This window comes from Pteronotus mesoamericanus, unplaced genomic scaffold (assembly GCF_021234165.1).
Source record: "Pteronotus mesoamericanus isolate MK-2021 breed Mesoamerican mustached bat unplaced genomic scaffold, CSHL_Meso_final scaffold_1066, whole genome shotgun sequence".
Classification (NCBI taxonomy): Eukaryota; Metazoa; Chordata; class Mammalia; order Chiroptera; family Mormoopidae; genus Pteronotus; species Pteronotus mesoamericanus.
Genome location: NW_026555299.1, coordinates 835678 through 851729, shown reverse-complemented (window position 1 = coordinate 851729; position 16052 = coordinate 835678). Strand labels below are relative to the sequence as shown.

The window sequence follows — 16052 nt, the reverse complement described above, 5'->3', positions numbered from 1 at the left end:
TATAAACAGTTTAAAAACTGAATTAAAAGGGAGAAATGCTAGAAATCACAGCCTTTGTTTTGTCAAAAAGAGTGAAAGAGCAAAGAAAAACACAGTTAAGCGAGAAAACAAAAACAAAAATCCAAGTGGCATGTGGCTGTCTGTCTTGATGTAACCAGGGAGTTCAATTGACAGGTGAAGCGGTTTTATACTTCCACCCTGATAATCTAAATGTGTTTTAAGGACAAAATGTGAGGTCTAGTTAGATGAACTTTTAGGAAATTAGAGCCTACAACTAAATTATAAAAGAAAAAATCTATGTCATTAGAAATCACCATCAGTCCATATAAGGAAAAGTATAAAAATCTAGGTAAGCCATAAACTCAGACAGTTAAGTGAACTTTATGTTCATTCCCGCCCCAGCTTCTGGCAGTTAGATGATATAAGAAATGAAGAAAAGCAGTAATTGACACAACTTGAAAGAGCCAACCAGAAAACTTAACTTAGCTTAAAACCTTTATGGCCTTAAATTTCACTTCAAAATTTGAGTACTTCTACTATAATTAGTGGGTCTCCTCGAGTTCCCAATCCAGCACCTTGCATATGCAAAAATACACTGACCTAAATTGGTAATGATCTCCTTGGCCTCTCACTTTGTAGGAGCCTTTCTGCAAAAATTTGACAAGTATAATTTAAAACAAACCAGGAAATTTTGTGAGTTTCCAATAAGATCCTAGGCAATGAAAAAATTTCTGGGGGAAGGAGAGTTTTAAAGCAAAGAATAAAAAATACTGTAAATAATTTTCTATTTCAAATCTAAAATCACTGTAAGACAAAAGGCATCAAGTTTAGTGACTGTTCTATACAAGTTAGTTTGCCTGTAAATTTATCATGTATGGTGCCCTGAGAGGATATGACAAGGTGAAAGTGAGGAAAGGTACTGCCCTTTTTTGAAATCTAAAAGGTTCTCCACCTCGACCCCCCCCCCCCGCCCCCGCCTTAATCACTACTGTGTCCTCTCCCAACAGCTTAAAGATAAGGACCAACTGAGAGGCCTCTTCTCTGCCTGGCTCTCTCAGCAAAAGTGTAAGCTCAGAGCCTCTCTTGAAGTGTCTGGGACCAAACCTGACCTAATAAATGGCCCTGTCAAATTGTGACCACCCTTCAAATCAGGTCATATTTTCAAATACCAAATTAGTTCTTGAACTTGAGCATACTTCCTTATTTAAACTCCAGTACTGATTTAAAAAATCAGTATGTTGAACAAATCCTGGTTCCAGGAGGGTAACATTTATCTGTGTGAAAACTGTTAAGTTCTGTCCTCATCCTTGTTCTAGTTTACTTGGGGTCTTCCAGTTTTCAAGTAGAATAGAAAGAAAAGTTAGTTGGGTAGTGATGTGTGGAATACTGTCCCCCCACCCCTCGCTCTTTCCCTCCCCTCCCCCTCCCCGCACAGCTATTAGAACTAGTCAACAGTTAGTTCAACTGGGAGATAAAACTGCCTTGGAAAATTTTACCTAAGGAGAGAGTTCGGGAAGAGCTTGAAAATATTTCTAGCTTCCTAGGAACAAGAAATTATATCCCATAATGTAGAAAAAAGCCATCACCTTTCTGAAGGTAATTTTTTCATATCTGCACAACAGGCCTCATGCAAGAAGGTTAAAAGATGCCCATGGAGCACACCCATCCAGCAGTTAGCCCATACCTGTAGCTTTACACCTCCCTCTCTGGACTATGTCTTCACTCTAAAAAACCAAGGAAAGAAAAATAAGTGGGCCATGCCTACACTTCTCATAATTCCAGGTACGTATCTTCTTTCCATAATTAAAAGAACCCCTCCCTCTCCCATTTTTAAAGTACACAATACCTTAAAGATAAATTGTATTTAACATCTTAAAACTAATTTTAAAACCCCATCAACTTAAAATACAGGGAATTAAAGTACCATAAGATTTAATAGAGGCTTGCCCCAAAATGTCACAACAAATTGTAAAACAATGATTAGGATTTATGAGGTTGAATTTCAGTAAGTCTAAATCACCAAAACAATCATTTTTAGTATCTGCTCTTGGATGGGAAACTACAATAAAGCTAAAAACTGCATAACTCTTCTTGCAATTAAGGATCATGTTATTAATGTGGAGAGGCCACTTTCTAGTTCCCAAAGCAACCTTCCTGAATAGGTGCCAGGCCTAACACTCTTCAAAGACAACCAAGTTCCTGCCTGTGTAAATGCATCTTGCTGGCCCTGTAAATGCAGGGTGGTGGTGAACCACTGAAACCAAAAAAATCCGAAGATAAGGAAGTTAAGTGAAGGTAAAAGCAAAAAGAGAAACCACAAAACCAATTTGTTTTATTTTTAAACATTATCAAACCATCTTACAAATAAAGATTGATTCTGTAAAGCTGCCGAAATCCTTACAAAAGTGGTCCACAACTCCTCCAGCTACACACAGACAGAGAACGGCTCAAAGTCACCAAGGACGAGGTCTACATTGCAAAGTGTGAGAAAAATCCTGAAAGTCATAGCCAGAATCAGCACTGTGAGACACTACACCCTACCTTACCCTCCCTGAAGACAAAGATGTTACTTGACAGGCATAAAATCGGTGCTTAAGTACTTAATTTGACTTTTCATACGGACCAAATTGGTTTTCAGTTTTGCTGAAGTAGTGATGCCTGCAAAAAGCAATCACTTTAAGGCAAAGACTATTCTAACAAAAAAACTTCTGGCAGCATTTGCTCGGACCTGCCTATATCATCAAAAGTTGTTAAGAAAAAAGAATTTACATTTATTAAATTCACAATACCTTCTACAATCCTGTAATATTATCACCATTTACAGTGGGGACCTTTAGAAGGATTTAGATGCTAAAACATCCTGCATGAAGGATTCTAACCCCAAAGCCCATGGTCTGTCTTGAAAAACATAACCATCTAAGAGGTACAAGCTTTTATCGAGACAGCTCTCTACCCTTCAGGGTAACCAGTACCTTGGAGGGTAGAGAGCAAGCTAAATTTCTACTTGTTAGTTTTATTCTGGAAAGCATAAAGGGCAAAGACAAGACCAGGGAGTCATGTTTCCCTCCCTTAATGTTTCATGAAACATGCATGGAACAGATGAGAAACACTGCTGTTGTGTCCCTCTGAGACCAGACTCAAGACTGCAAGCTGGCTGGGGAATGTCCAGGACACGGAGAGCAAAAGGGAAGCCTGAGGTTGTTAAGAAGGGCGAGTGTATGAAAGGGTGAGGGACACATGTCTAGACCCGAGGGAACACAGTAGCCCTCAAAGGGCGAAGCAACACCCTACCTGCCTAGCCAAGAGATCGAGAAAAATGAATTCTTTAAAACAAACAAATATGTAAGTAGGATATTAATTACCTACTCCTAAGTTACCCAAAGACTTTTTAAAGGAAAACTCACACACACACACACAAAGATCAGAGTGCCTTCCTCCACACAGGCCGGGGTCACTTGGAGGGCAGTGGGAAGCCTAACATTCAAGAAGCTATTTCCTTTAAAAGCTTTGTTTTCCCAGTTTTGCTTTTCCCACATTCTGTTGCCTAATCTGTAAGAAAACAGAAATGCTTTAAGGAGAGGGGAAAGCTAAATGGAAACTAAAAGCTTGAAGTCTGAGTTTTTTACTTCTTTCATTCTGGTGAGGAATCAAACAAAATGCATTAAGCCCTGTGAGGAAGTCTGCAGCTCCTTGGAGTTCTGCAGAAATCTTTTTCTATAAACACTACCTCTACCTTTCTCAATCACCACGAAGGAAGGTATACAATAAAGGTGGTACCAAAGAGAGGTGAAAAGAGTTAGGGGGGAAAGGAGCACCAAAAAGGTGAGGGGAGAGTGGGGAGGCAACAAGGGAGAGAAGGATGAAGGACAACTGGCCGAGGGAAGCAAGCAGTGTTATCTGTTCAAAAGATGACCTTCTTTGTTTTTCTTTCTTTAAGATTTTATTTTAGAGAGGGGTAAGGGAGGGAGAAAAAGACGGAGAGAAGCATGGATGTGTGAGAGATACATCCATCAGTTGCCTCTAGCATGCTCTCAAGTGGGGAGCTGGACCAACCCAGGCATGTGCCCTGACTGGGAATCAAACCAGAGACCTTTCGGTTCGCGGGCTGGCACTCAATCCACTGAGCCACATTAGCCAGGGCTCTTTTGAAGTTTTAAAATTGTATTTGGCAAGGCAATGGTACCAGGGACTCTCAAAGGCAAACTACCTATCTCATGATTTCCCCAAGAAAAGATAATCTAGAAAGAATTTATGTGACTTTGGAATATATCTTGGAACTTATATATGATCTTGACATGCTCCAAAGGTGTAAGGATGAATGAACAGCATCACCTCTTCAAACTGATACAAAAGCTCTCAGATCTACATGTCTTCCTTGTGTGGACAAGGTAAACCTTTTCCATTCCTCAGTTTTCTGCTAGCCTATGAAGGCTGTATGTTGAGTAAATGACAAAACACTGTCCTTCCCTGAAAGATGGCTACTGACTCCCATCAGCAGCAGCTCTTTACACAGTATGCACTAAATTACAAAATGCAGATACAGGGGCCGTGAGCAGGCACAGCCATGCTGAATGACCTACATAAGGCCTGAACCCATGGCTTTGGCCTCATTAGCAAGATTCACTCACTCTTTTCTTTTTTTAATTGAGGTAACATTGATTAACAATTTTATCTGTATACTCTGTTGCATGCTCACCACCAAAAGTCTGGTTTCCAATACATTACCATGTATTTATTTGACCTCCTTCACCCATTTGCCCTCCCCCAACCCCATTTCTCCCCCTCTGGTAACCACTATTCTGTTAAGACTCTTACTAACAAGTGTTAGTTAAGTGCTCTCAATATCTTGAAAAACTTCGTTGGTATAAAACAAAGAGCTAATGAAGAACTGAACAACTATCCAGATTAGAGGTTTTCAAATGGTTTTAAAAGCAGAAATGTTTTCCCTCTAAACACAAAAGTCAAGCTGTTGAGGTTGAAAGCAGAGGAGGACAAGGCAGATCCCAGCTGTGTACCTGTCCTGGCACTCAAGTTTAACCGTAAACCTAAGTCTCCCAGGAAATATGAAAACAGGTCTGGGTAATTCTAAACAATAGATAATCCACCAATTTTATATTCAGCTTTCAGATGAGTGATTTTTTGAATAGCAGGTTTTTTAATCTTCAGTAGCCTAACAGATTACTACAAATCAAGGAATTTAAGATGCCATCAACAGTAATAAATGTGTGTATCCTTAAATTAATGGAAACACCTGAAGGTGGGGACAAATGTCTATACATTTACAAAATCATAATTATATGAGCTAACATTTTTTGAGCATTTACTGTATGCCATGCAGTATCTTGGGTACTTTATATTTAAACCTCATACCTATTCTAGCCTTATTTACAGAGGAAAAAAAAGACACAAAGTAATTGAGTAACTTTCAAGATCACCTTAATCCAGGCAATGAAGAGGTGGGACTATAAAGACAGACACTTAGACCCGTAGGTGAAAGGTGGACTGAGGTTAAAAACTGTGTATGAGAAAGATCACATACACAAACCACAGAAGAGACTGTTTAAATGCTGAGGGCCATAAAGTTGAACCTGACTGTTTTTCTCAGGTAGTTCTTTTAGGTAGGTAAATGTCCAAAGTCTCAACAGTCAAGTGAGAGATACAATTTAGGGGTAGCAAAAACTTCCTGCCGTTTAGTCAGTAGACGGGTGATTCTGAGCAAGTTAATTAACATCTCTAAGTGTCCGTTTCCCCACCTATAAAAGAGGACTTAAGTACGTATCTCAAAAGAAACCAAATGGTTACCCAGAATTTGATCAAGCCACTGTATAAACTTCTAACTGGAAGAGGAAACAGACAAATGATAGAAATGACTTGGGGAGAATTGTGTTCTTTTAAAAAAATGTCTGTTACCTTTTAGACCGCTTGCAATGCCCTTCTTTCTTTCTGTCCTATTTTATGGCTGGTGTCATAGGAAGGAAGGCGGCGCTTACTGTTCTGGAAAACTGCATGTCCTCCAGCTCCCATACCCCAGAAATCCAAGTAACCAGATAAAAGGATCAACTCTGAAGCCTGCCAGACTAGCCAGGCTCATCTCCATGCAAAGCTTCACCAGGCTATGGTGCTAAAATCCAGTAGAGTTTGACGGGGGAGCCAATCTACCCATCTTCTTTGGGAACCCATAGCAGGGAAATAACAGCTGTCATCAGATTCTAATCCAGGGTCCTGAGCACACACATGACAATTAATAGGGCAGCATCTACCTCAAAGGCTAGTACATTAAATGAAATAATATGTAAAAGCACTCAGCAACAAATAGGTGGACCCAAGACTAAATGACCATAGAAAAACTATTTAACAACTGTTTTTGCTAATCTGTAAAATGGGGATAATTAGGTGGATTAAATGGATACACTGAAACACACAGTAAATTCCTTTCTAGTCCCATTATTCCCAGAGCATCTCCTTCCCACTCTAATAAATTGCTCTATGTTGAACACTCGGGGTCCTGCAACTGCTCCAGGCTTAGTTCTGACTTGTCTTGGTCTGAAGGGACAGAACTTAACAGTTGCTCTGTGAGGTGTACAGAAATCTTTTTTTCCCCTTGTGACACTTGCTCTGTGACTACTATGCCCATGATTCAGGCTTAAATTTAGGGCTTCTGACTCCCTACCGACTGAGTCATCTATGTGTGTCCTCTCCCTGACCCTAGTAGAAGAGTTTATAAACAGATCTCAATCTCATCTCCTTCTCCACTGGCCAGTATGCTCTTCCTTTCTTTTGTGGCAACAATTTTTTTTTCCAGCTTAAAAAAAAAAAGTCTGTGGTAAAAAGATCCATAAAATTTACCATCTTAAAACAGTATTTTTTAATCCTCACCCAAGGATATGTTTATGAATTTAGAGAGAGAGGAAGGTAGAGGTAGAGGGGGAGAAAGAGAAACATACTGATCTCTTGCTGCGCCCCCACCCCACCCTGATAAAACCTGGAAACCTAGGTATGTGTCCTGACCAGGAATCAAACTCTCAGCCTTTTGGTGCACAGGACGATGCTCCAACCAGCTGAGACACCTGGCCAGGGTTACCATCTTAACCATTTTTAACATACTTGAGTATATTAATATTGTTGTGTAATGTGGCAACAATTTTAAAACCTTTCCTTTTTCATCATGACTCTTAATCTGGTACCCTCAGATCTCTTCAAAGTCCACAGATAAGCTTTGGGGACAGGGTTAGAGTAAGTAGGTCTATGAACTCTTTTTTTTTGGATGAAATGTGTAAAGATGGACATGGAAGATTTCCTGAAGAGAATCCCAAGTTTTCATTAGATTCTCTAATCACTGCTAGAATGCTCCCCACCTGCAGGGCCTGTGCGTTGACTCTCTGCTGCGAAGTAATAAAACAGCATGTTAGACAAAAGGCCAAATCTGATGCCATTTGTGTGATCTTGAGTGAGTCACTTTTTTCTGGGCTTTAGTTTCCTCATCCATAAAACTAGAGGATAGGACTAGATTAATCCAGACTATCACTAAAAGTCATCTAAAAGCATAATCCTATTTCCTCCAAACTGACTTTAAACTGCTATCCACATATGGGATACACCTAGGAGAAACTATGTGTAAACTTTATTTCTAAATTTTTGTTAACGAAATATCGGGTTGGCCCAAAAGTCCATTTAGTTTTTCCCATAAAATAAGACATTTTAAATTTTCACCAGTAACTTTATTGATTTGGATACTTCGAGTATGTCAGCCACCTCCCACGTGATATAACATCGACTGTTTTCAATTAATGTCTTGATTTGATCACTATCAATTTCAACTGGTTTATCCAACCATGGAACATCATCCAGCAAGAAATCTCCAGCAAGAAATCTCACAACTTTTGACATGTTCAACCAGTCCCAGTATCTTCTCTATACACTGCACACATTTTTTTGAGTTGCAGCTGAGTTTTTACCTTTCTTGAAATCATAAAGTATAATATGCCAAAATATTGCATATTTTCTTTCTTTCATTTTCAATATTAAAATAACTACACAAAAATTCACCAGTTTTAAGTTTTTTTAAATGCATACTTATATTTAAATGACATGTCAGCTATCATAATTTAAAAAAATTGTTTCAAATGAAGTTAAAGACCCCCTAACTTCAGCCACTAGGGAAAAATACCAAAGGAACTTTTTGGCCAACTCAATATATTTCAAATGTTACCATTTTGTGAACAAGTAACAAGTCCCTCCTCCTGTTTTCTCTTTATATCCCCAAGATACCTGAAATAAAGATTGCACATATAAGACCTTCAATTGTTGAAATGGAATTCTCTAGTTTATCTACTATAATTTATAAGTTTTAGATTAACATTTAAATTAAAATATCTACACATTATTACCTGCAAAAATGTCTCCCCACCTTTCAATTGTGGGCATTTGGGTAAAAGCAACATTATGAGCAGCCCTCCCCCATTTTTAATAAGTAGGTTTATTAAGTGTTTATTCCTTTAATTTTTCTACTTCCTCCATTTAAAAAAAATTACCTAATTATTCATTTTTACATAAAACCACATGCTGGTTTAATTCCTACCAGGATTTTTCATATATATAGATTCACGCACACTCAAATACACGTAATTATCAAATTAAATATCATACTGTATATACTATTGCATAACCTACCTTTTCCACTTAACAATTAAAAACATTCTCTTGTGAACAGCTTGTATTTAAGAATCAGTCAGAAACGGCCTGACTTTGCCAACAGCATCCTTCCTATTATGTCATGACTGATAAATATAACAACACCTATTTTACAAAGCCAACATAATTATCAAATCCTTTGAAACTGCTACAAAAAAAAGCAGTAAAGCTGGACGAGGGCAGGTGATTTGGCTCTTTGTTCTCCTTCCTTTCCTTGATCTGCCATCCCATCTCCTGTTCAGTTATATGATCCTTCCATATGACTATATATGCACCTAAACAACAGGCCACCTCACCAGATGGGCATTCTATTTTGGAGGTGCTCAGGTGAGGCAGAAAAGGAGTGTAAAATGCTTAAAAAAACAAAACTCTTTCCCTACTTCCTTCCAAAATGCCTACACTCTCAAAAGTAATTCTCAAACCCCCCATGAAGAAGCATATTTTGCCGTGTGCAACGCACTCCTGTGTATAATGCGCACCCACCCACATTTTATTGCTAATTCCCATGTATCATTCCCATTACACACGACAAATTGGGAGTCAGTACTACCCACGTGTAATGCACAGTTATTTTCCTCTCAAAAATCTGGGCAAACAAAGTGCGCATTATACATGGTAAAATACGTATTCCCTCTCTCCTCCTCCTATAGCTATCTACTGGGTGTTGGGGGTGGAGTGTAGGAATCTCATTCTGTTTTAGCTCCTGTTTCCTTGGCAGCACTGTCAGAACTGGGCAACATATTGCTGGATGTAATAGCAGTAACTTCTATATGCTAGCTAAGTTAATGTGCAGCTTTCTCTGGGGAGAACTGCTAACTCTATGTATTTTTCTAGTTTGAACCCAATGTTCTGGCATCAATGTTACGTATTTGACTAGTGGTTTCTACCTTCACAGACACAGGGAACCATGAACAGAAGACAAGAGGCAGCAAAGGCACCCCATTGTGTGAAAGAAGTAGAGGCTCTAAAGACACAGAAGGGGCCTACCTACAGGGACTGAGACACCAGACAAAGCACATAATCCAGACTCGCAGGCTCATTCTACTTTCCCATAATATTCATGCATCACTTGCTCGAATTTGACATGTTCTAAGGCCACCAGTTCCGCTTTAGTTTCACTGCCCTGCCATAAGGCCAAATCTGTCTCATCTAGTGAGTCACTACTGCCCCTCTCCAACTACATTTTGATTTCAGCCCACTTGTGCAGCTCATCAGGGCTGCACCATATGTTAGTACCATGTAGGCAGAATGTGACTAATTTTTTCTAAAACACCATCAAGTTACTTTTAAAATTACTTTATAATCTTGATATCTCTGAAGAGTCATTTCTGTAATACATAACCTTCTGGGAATGACTATAATTATTTCTCTGAGCGCTCAAAGATGATTCTTTAGCATTTTCATCTCCACTTTTCAGAACTAAAGTGAAAACAATGAATTAAGTGACCTAGGCTCCACAACCAGCCAGTGAGACTTACATGTTCTAGAGTCATGGCACTCTATCTGGTAAAATAAGTTCACTTGTAAAGTGCTTTTTCAGAGGAGAAACTCAAAATATTACTTTGGTTTTATTTTATGGGGTGATGATTAAACTGTACATGTAACTACTCGGAATTTAAAGGCTAATTATGATAACTAAAATGGTGTCATGTCCATCTGAATAGATTTAAAAGACCCAGTGTGTCAGGGGCCACAAATGTTTTTCTAATTGGCAGAGATCATAAATGGGTGAAACTAACATTTTGAGAGTAAGAGAGAAAGGGAGGGAGGGGTATCTGATTTGTAGATTCAGCTACCACCACAGTTCCCTTAAAATAAAAATAAAATTAATTTTTTTTCCTTAGAAAGAGGGACTGCTCCTGCCTACTCTAGGCAACTTACTTCTTGGAAAATAATGGTTGCTAGGTTAAATAATAAAGCTTATCTCAAAAAAGGTTTCTTAAACCTTCCATTTCAGGTCATGTGTTCATTTTACTAACTGTTTGGGGTGGTGGTTTGACTGCCATTGCATTGAAACCTTTCTGATCACTAATATTCTTCAATGAATAATATAACTTGCAAAATATTTTTAAAAGATCTAAAGTATTTTATCAATACCGAAAACTGTCCATGCCCTTTGATTCCAGCAATTCAACTTCTAGAAGTATACACGAGTATGGAAAGGGGCATTTGTAAGAACACTACTTGGAACAGCAAAAACTGGAAACATATACACCCATTATTTTGGTGCTGGTTAAATAAATTATATATAGTATAGTAACGCTATGCAGCTATTAAGGAGAGTAAGACAGTTCCAACCTCTACTAAGGATTGATAAGGATATATTTATATAATAAGAAAGGAATTACACATGGCTTGTATATAAACACAACATCTCTGAAAGAACAGAAAGAGAACTGTTAACAAGGTTGCAAATGTGAAATACTGGCTGAATTGTTTACAAAATGATGTTACCTATTCTACAGAAATTTTTTAAAAGAAAACTCCTCAAACTATGAGAAACAAAGTAAATTTCCAACTTGTGCTGTTCCAAAACAAGTACTTTGTTTTTGTACTCCCCCCCTCCCCGCCCCCCGGCTTTGCCTGACACTTCTGTGTAGAAACAGCCATTGTCCAGGTGAACCAGCAGTATACTACATGTGAGCCAAGTAATTATACTGCATCATTTGAAATCACCCAAGCAACTCAACTGATGTTCATGCAGCTTTAACTACAAATCTTAGGACTGGCCTATTTACAAAGTTTGGAGCCATTTTCAATCACTCAGCTGTGTATCTATGTATATATTTCCTTTAACCAACCTTTCCTGCCAGGCAGAGTGTACCATTAGCTGAATTCCAGTAAGAAGAAAGACAAGGACGGGGTGAGATAATATGTCAAAACAAGTTCTATAAATACAGCTTTTGGCCTACTATCTCAAAAAGGATCAAAACAGCTTCAAACTTAAACAGAAAAATCCTACAGTCCTGCAATATCTTACTGGAAGGTTCTAGAGAACAGAAGAGGCCAGGGATCTGGAATCTTGTTTCTCGCACCCTCTCTTGTCTCCCTCTCCCTAATCTCAGAGGGAGGTGAAGTCAAGTGGCAAGTGTATCATTTCCAGGTCAGCAGCTCCGCACCTCTTCCCTTATCTTACCCACAGCACCACCCAACTCATCCTTTCACTGAGCTCACCCCACCTGTCAGGCAGATGTGCCCAGTACATACAACATACAACAGCCTCTCCACAACACCTAGCATCTAACTTCTATCATCTCCAAAACCCTTGACCAAGCAGCCAAGAACCCTGCCTGTACCATCTGCCCCAACCTCACCCCAAACACATGGGCACTCAAGCAGGATATGTCCATATGGCCCTGTCTCAGGAGGTTTATCCTGTCATGTTGACAAGCAGGAAACTTTATTCAATCTCTTTCTGTTCTTAATATCATACTCCTACAAAACCAGAAAAGACTTCTCTGCAAATGCTTCCCAAGATGGTTAGGTTATATGCCAGAAAGTACAAAAATTACACCTTTGCTTCAGCCAATCAGGGAGTCTGTTCGGGCTACTTTGATTCATCCCGAAGGATGTACAACCCTAGGGCAAATTCTAGGTATCTCATTAATACTGTCACTTTTTAAAAAATTACTTCAATTATTATGCTTTCATCATTCTTGAATTATGCTCCTAAAAGTGCTTCCCACATTTACATACCCATTTATATGATGTGTCGCCTCCTTCAAATCACTCCTTAAAAAAAAGGGAGGGGGGGGCCATTGTTCCACAAAACTAAACTTGTCAGTGCTTTGATTTCATCTTTACAAAAACAAGCTCTTTATAAAATGGGAGCTCTATCAATCAAAAACACATGTACAGCCTTGGCTGGTGTGGCTCAGTGGACTGAGCATCAGCCTGCAAACCAAAAGGTGGCCAGGTCGATTCCTGGTCAGGGCACGTGCCTGGACTGCAGACCAGGTCCTCAGTTGGGGGAGTGCGAGAGCCAACCGTTTGATATCTCTCTCACACATCAATGTTTCTCTCCCTCTCATTCTCCCCCCACTTCCCACCTCTCTAAAACTAAATAATAAATCTTACAAAAAAACAAACAAACAAAAATACCAAAAAACCCACTATAAACCCAGAACTAGAAAGGGTACCAAAAAAGGCCCAAACCCTGTTCTTAATGAATTTATAAATCTTGTTCAAAAGACATGACTTACACCACAAACAAAAAACATAGGACAGCATATATCCGAGGGAAAGTACATATGGCAAAGATTAAACTGCCATCAATTTGAAAGAGACAGACAAGACAGACAGGGACAGAGACTAAAACATCTCAAGAGAACTGATTCTTACTTCCCTGTCTAAATCAAATTTCTGTGCTATTCAACCACATTGTCTAAGATAGAACAATACTTTCATTACCCTCCACTGAAATTACTCAGCCTACCATACTTCTCCCATCATAATTCCTTTTGAGGAGCCCTCCCTGGCACCCTGATATACTCACCTAGATCAAAGTTAGTGGATTAGGCAAAACTTGCTATAATATTCCTTTCCCATGCTCCCCCTTTGAGGGTATCTCTTGAGGGTGTGTCATGCAGGGAACAAGAGTTAAGGAAGCTAACATTCTGCTTTCAAGATCTCCAGTAAACAGTCGGGCACTAGCATACTAGTAATTTTGGAGATGCTCCTTGGACTTGCTATTTGCCTTGGAGTTCTTTATTATCAATAATGAATTTGCTGACAGTCGTTTTCATAAGGAAATTCTAAAACAAAACTGGATTAGACTGATTCATCATTCAATAACCCCAAGTAATATTTCAGATGTGTTAATAAAATTAATAGACAAATATGTACTGTCAGCCTACAATATACCCTACATTCAGACTCTAGTCACACCGCCACTTTCTTATCCCAGTTTTGCTGCTTACTAAACCAGGTAATTTTGGGTAAATTCTTTAACTTCATTATACCGTTAATTCTTTAACTTCTTATATACTACTTTAACTTCTGTATCCTCAGCTGGAAAATGGTTACAGCAATAGTATCACCTGACAGAGTGTTTGTGAGAATTGAAGGATTTACATATATAAAGCATTTAGAACTGTGCCTGAAACATGAAGTGCTCAGTAAATGTTTTCTATTGTTATTATTCCAGGCTCTACGGTGGGCACCTATCGTGAAACAGGGTGCATCCCAAAAAGTTTTCTTCTTTGACAAGATGATTAATAAAACGAGACCAGGGAAATTATAAATTTCTTCAAAAGATCAAGAATAAATGGAAAGGTGGAATAGAGATGTGCTAGCCACAGTGCCCTTTCCTGAGGTTGAGGTGTAATATCAAAGAGCCGTTGCTGAGTTTAATCCCCAGTGACAGTCCCTACAAACAGTATACAGTAATTCATGGTGTAAATAAGAAAACATTAGTAGGATGGTAAAATAAGATGGGTACTAGGAGTTGCTAAGAAGGGGATGATAAAGTCTATTTAACACCACACTCAACAGACAGCCACTGAGTATGCAGGACCCATGAGAGGCTCCACAACGGGTCCTAGGCCCTAAACACCTCCCCTCCCCAAAGCCAACAGTGGACAAGAGGCAAAAGAGATTCCTAAGTGATTCAGAGTCAGAATACATCAGCAAATAGTAGCAGGGAACTTTGCAACCATACCGCACAGCCACAGAGGACAGGTTTCTCTTGCATTTAAAGTCCTTTTCTCATCAGTCACAGTTACAAATATGAGCAAAGAACTGTCTCATCCCTACTCAGCTGACATGTTCTATTCCCAAGTCTGCATGCTTATGACTCATGGGGTAATGGGGGAGGGGAGTAAAGTATAAAACAAACCAACTTGAATTTAGATTTAAGAGTGAGGAATTCATTTCTGTCTAATCAGAGTATCTCATAACAAATTAAGAAAGCATCCTTTAAAAATATAGTAACAAACCCTGTAGTGTATTGGAAATAGCCTGAAATCTGTCTACATGTCATGTTCCCTACTATTCCTTAAATAGACATGACACCAAAACACAGTGCAAGCCCTCTGTAAGGCCAAACTTTAGAAAGCACTCTGCATCAGCGCAAACCTAGCACAGACCACTGCAAAGCCCAAAGCAACAGGGTATTTCCCACAGTTCCCTTCCCAGCAAAGGGCTAAGCCCCTGCTATATAGAATCATTTAAGGGCACAGAGGTGTCTCAGACTTTTCTGCTTAAACCTATACTAGGGTAGGATTCATTTCCACCCTTAAGAATTCATCTTTGTGACCAGTAAAAAGAAAAACAACAACAACAAAAAAAACACTACTACTTTAATGAGATAAGTCTCTTAAGAAAGAACCAAAGACCATTTCTGACACTGTGTTTACCAGTTTGACATCCCCTCCCTAGAACATATTTTGTTAAATAACACATGCCTCCTCACCCCACCTCAAAGATTCTCAAACATTCTCGACAATTTATAATCGACAAAACAGAACAAAGACAAACAGGTCACCTTTTTAACTTGAAAACCTGAGTCCTCCACAGAAATGTACACAGACAGACAGATGGACGCACGTAAGAACACAGACTTCGAGCCCTGGTTGGGCCCTGAGCAGGCCCCTGAGCCAATATGGGTACACAGGGCAGCCACACGGCCTAGCTAGTGGGCTGTGCCTGCTGTTGCTGTACAAATATAGAAAGCTGAAAAGTGGAACAGCAGCTTCAGCAGAACAGATTCTGCTCCGTGCTCAGAGAGGGAGGAGCAGAGACCTGAACAGCTTTATCCATACATGGTCGCTGAAAAGGGACCATTAGTGAAAGCCCAATTATCTCACACACACATGCACTCCGTTCACATGCTCCAGACAAAAAGCAGGAACATACAGGCTGGTACATGAAGGAAGGTTTGAGAGATTCCATTTCAATCAAGGAGCTTCCTAATAATTTCAGTCACCTACACCAAGAATCCCTCAGCCTAGAGAAACAGAAAAGACACTGTGAATGCTTTACTGGGTCAGATTCTTACCAGATCAGCAGTACCTGTGAGGCTTAAATTTATCATTTAAATTATGGAATTTAAACACACAAAAAAGGTTATTTCCCATTTATGTGAATGAGCCTAACCTTTAATGGCTCTTTGCTATTTTCAGAATGAAAGTCTTATTCCAATTCTCAGGCTATTATTTTGAGGTCTCTTATTCTGATTGGTAGAAGTTAAAATAAATTCTGATATAATAAAGACATATTTCCCAGGATGCTGGCTTATACAATCAGAAGCCAAATATGTATTTATATTCCCAAACTACTTTGCTTAGAACAATTCATTCAGATTCATCTCAATGTGAAATACATGAAAAGCCTAATTTCTGAACAGAGTGAACGCTCCACAG

At 39.1% G+C, this 16052-nt stretch overlaps 1 protein-coding gene across 8 annotated transcripts in view; it reads right to left on the bottom strand.

Annotated features, from left to right (window-relative positions):
* Nucleotides 1–16052, bottom strand: part of CELF1 (CUGBP Elav-like family member 1) — a 69507-nt gene that overhangs the window by 33854 nt on the left and 19601 nt on the right. For 5 of the 8 annotated variants that reach the window (XM_054586973.1, XM_054586979.1, XM_054586982.1 and 2 more), the window contains one exon: nt 1685–1724. The exons of the other annotated variants lie outside the window; for them this stretch is intronic. The gene's annotated coding sequence lies outside the window, so the exon portion shown is untranslated. The remainder of the gene's footprint in view (nt 1–1684; nt 1725–16052) is intronic. 8 annotated transcript variants of the gene reach the window in all.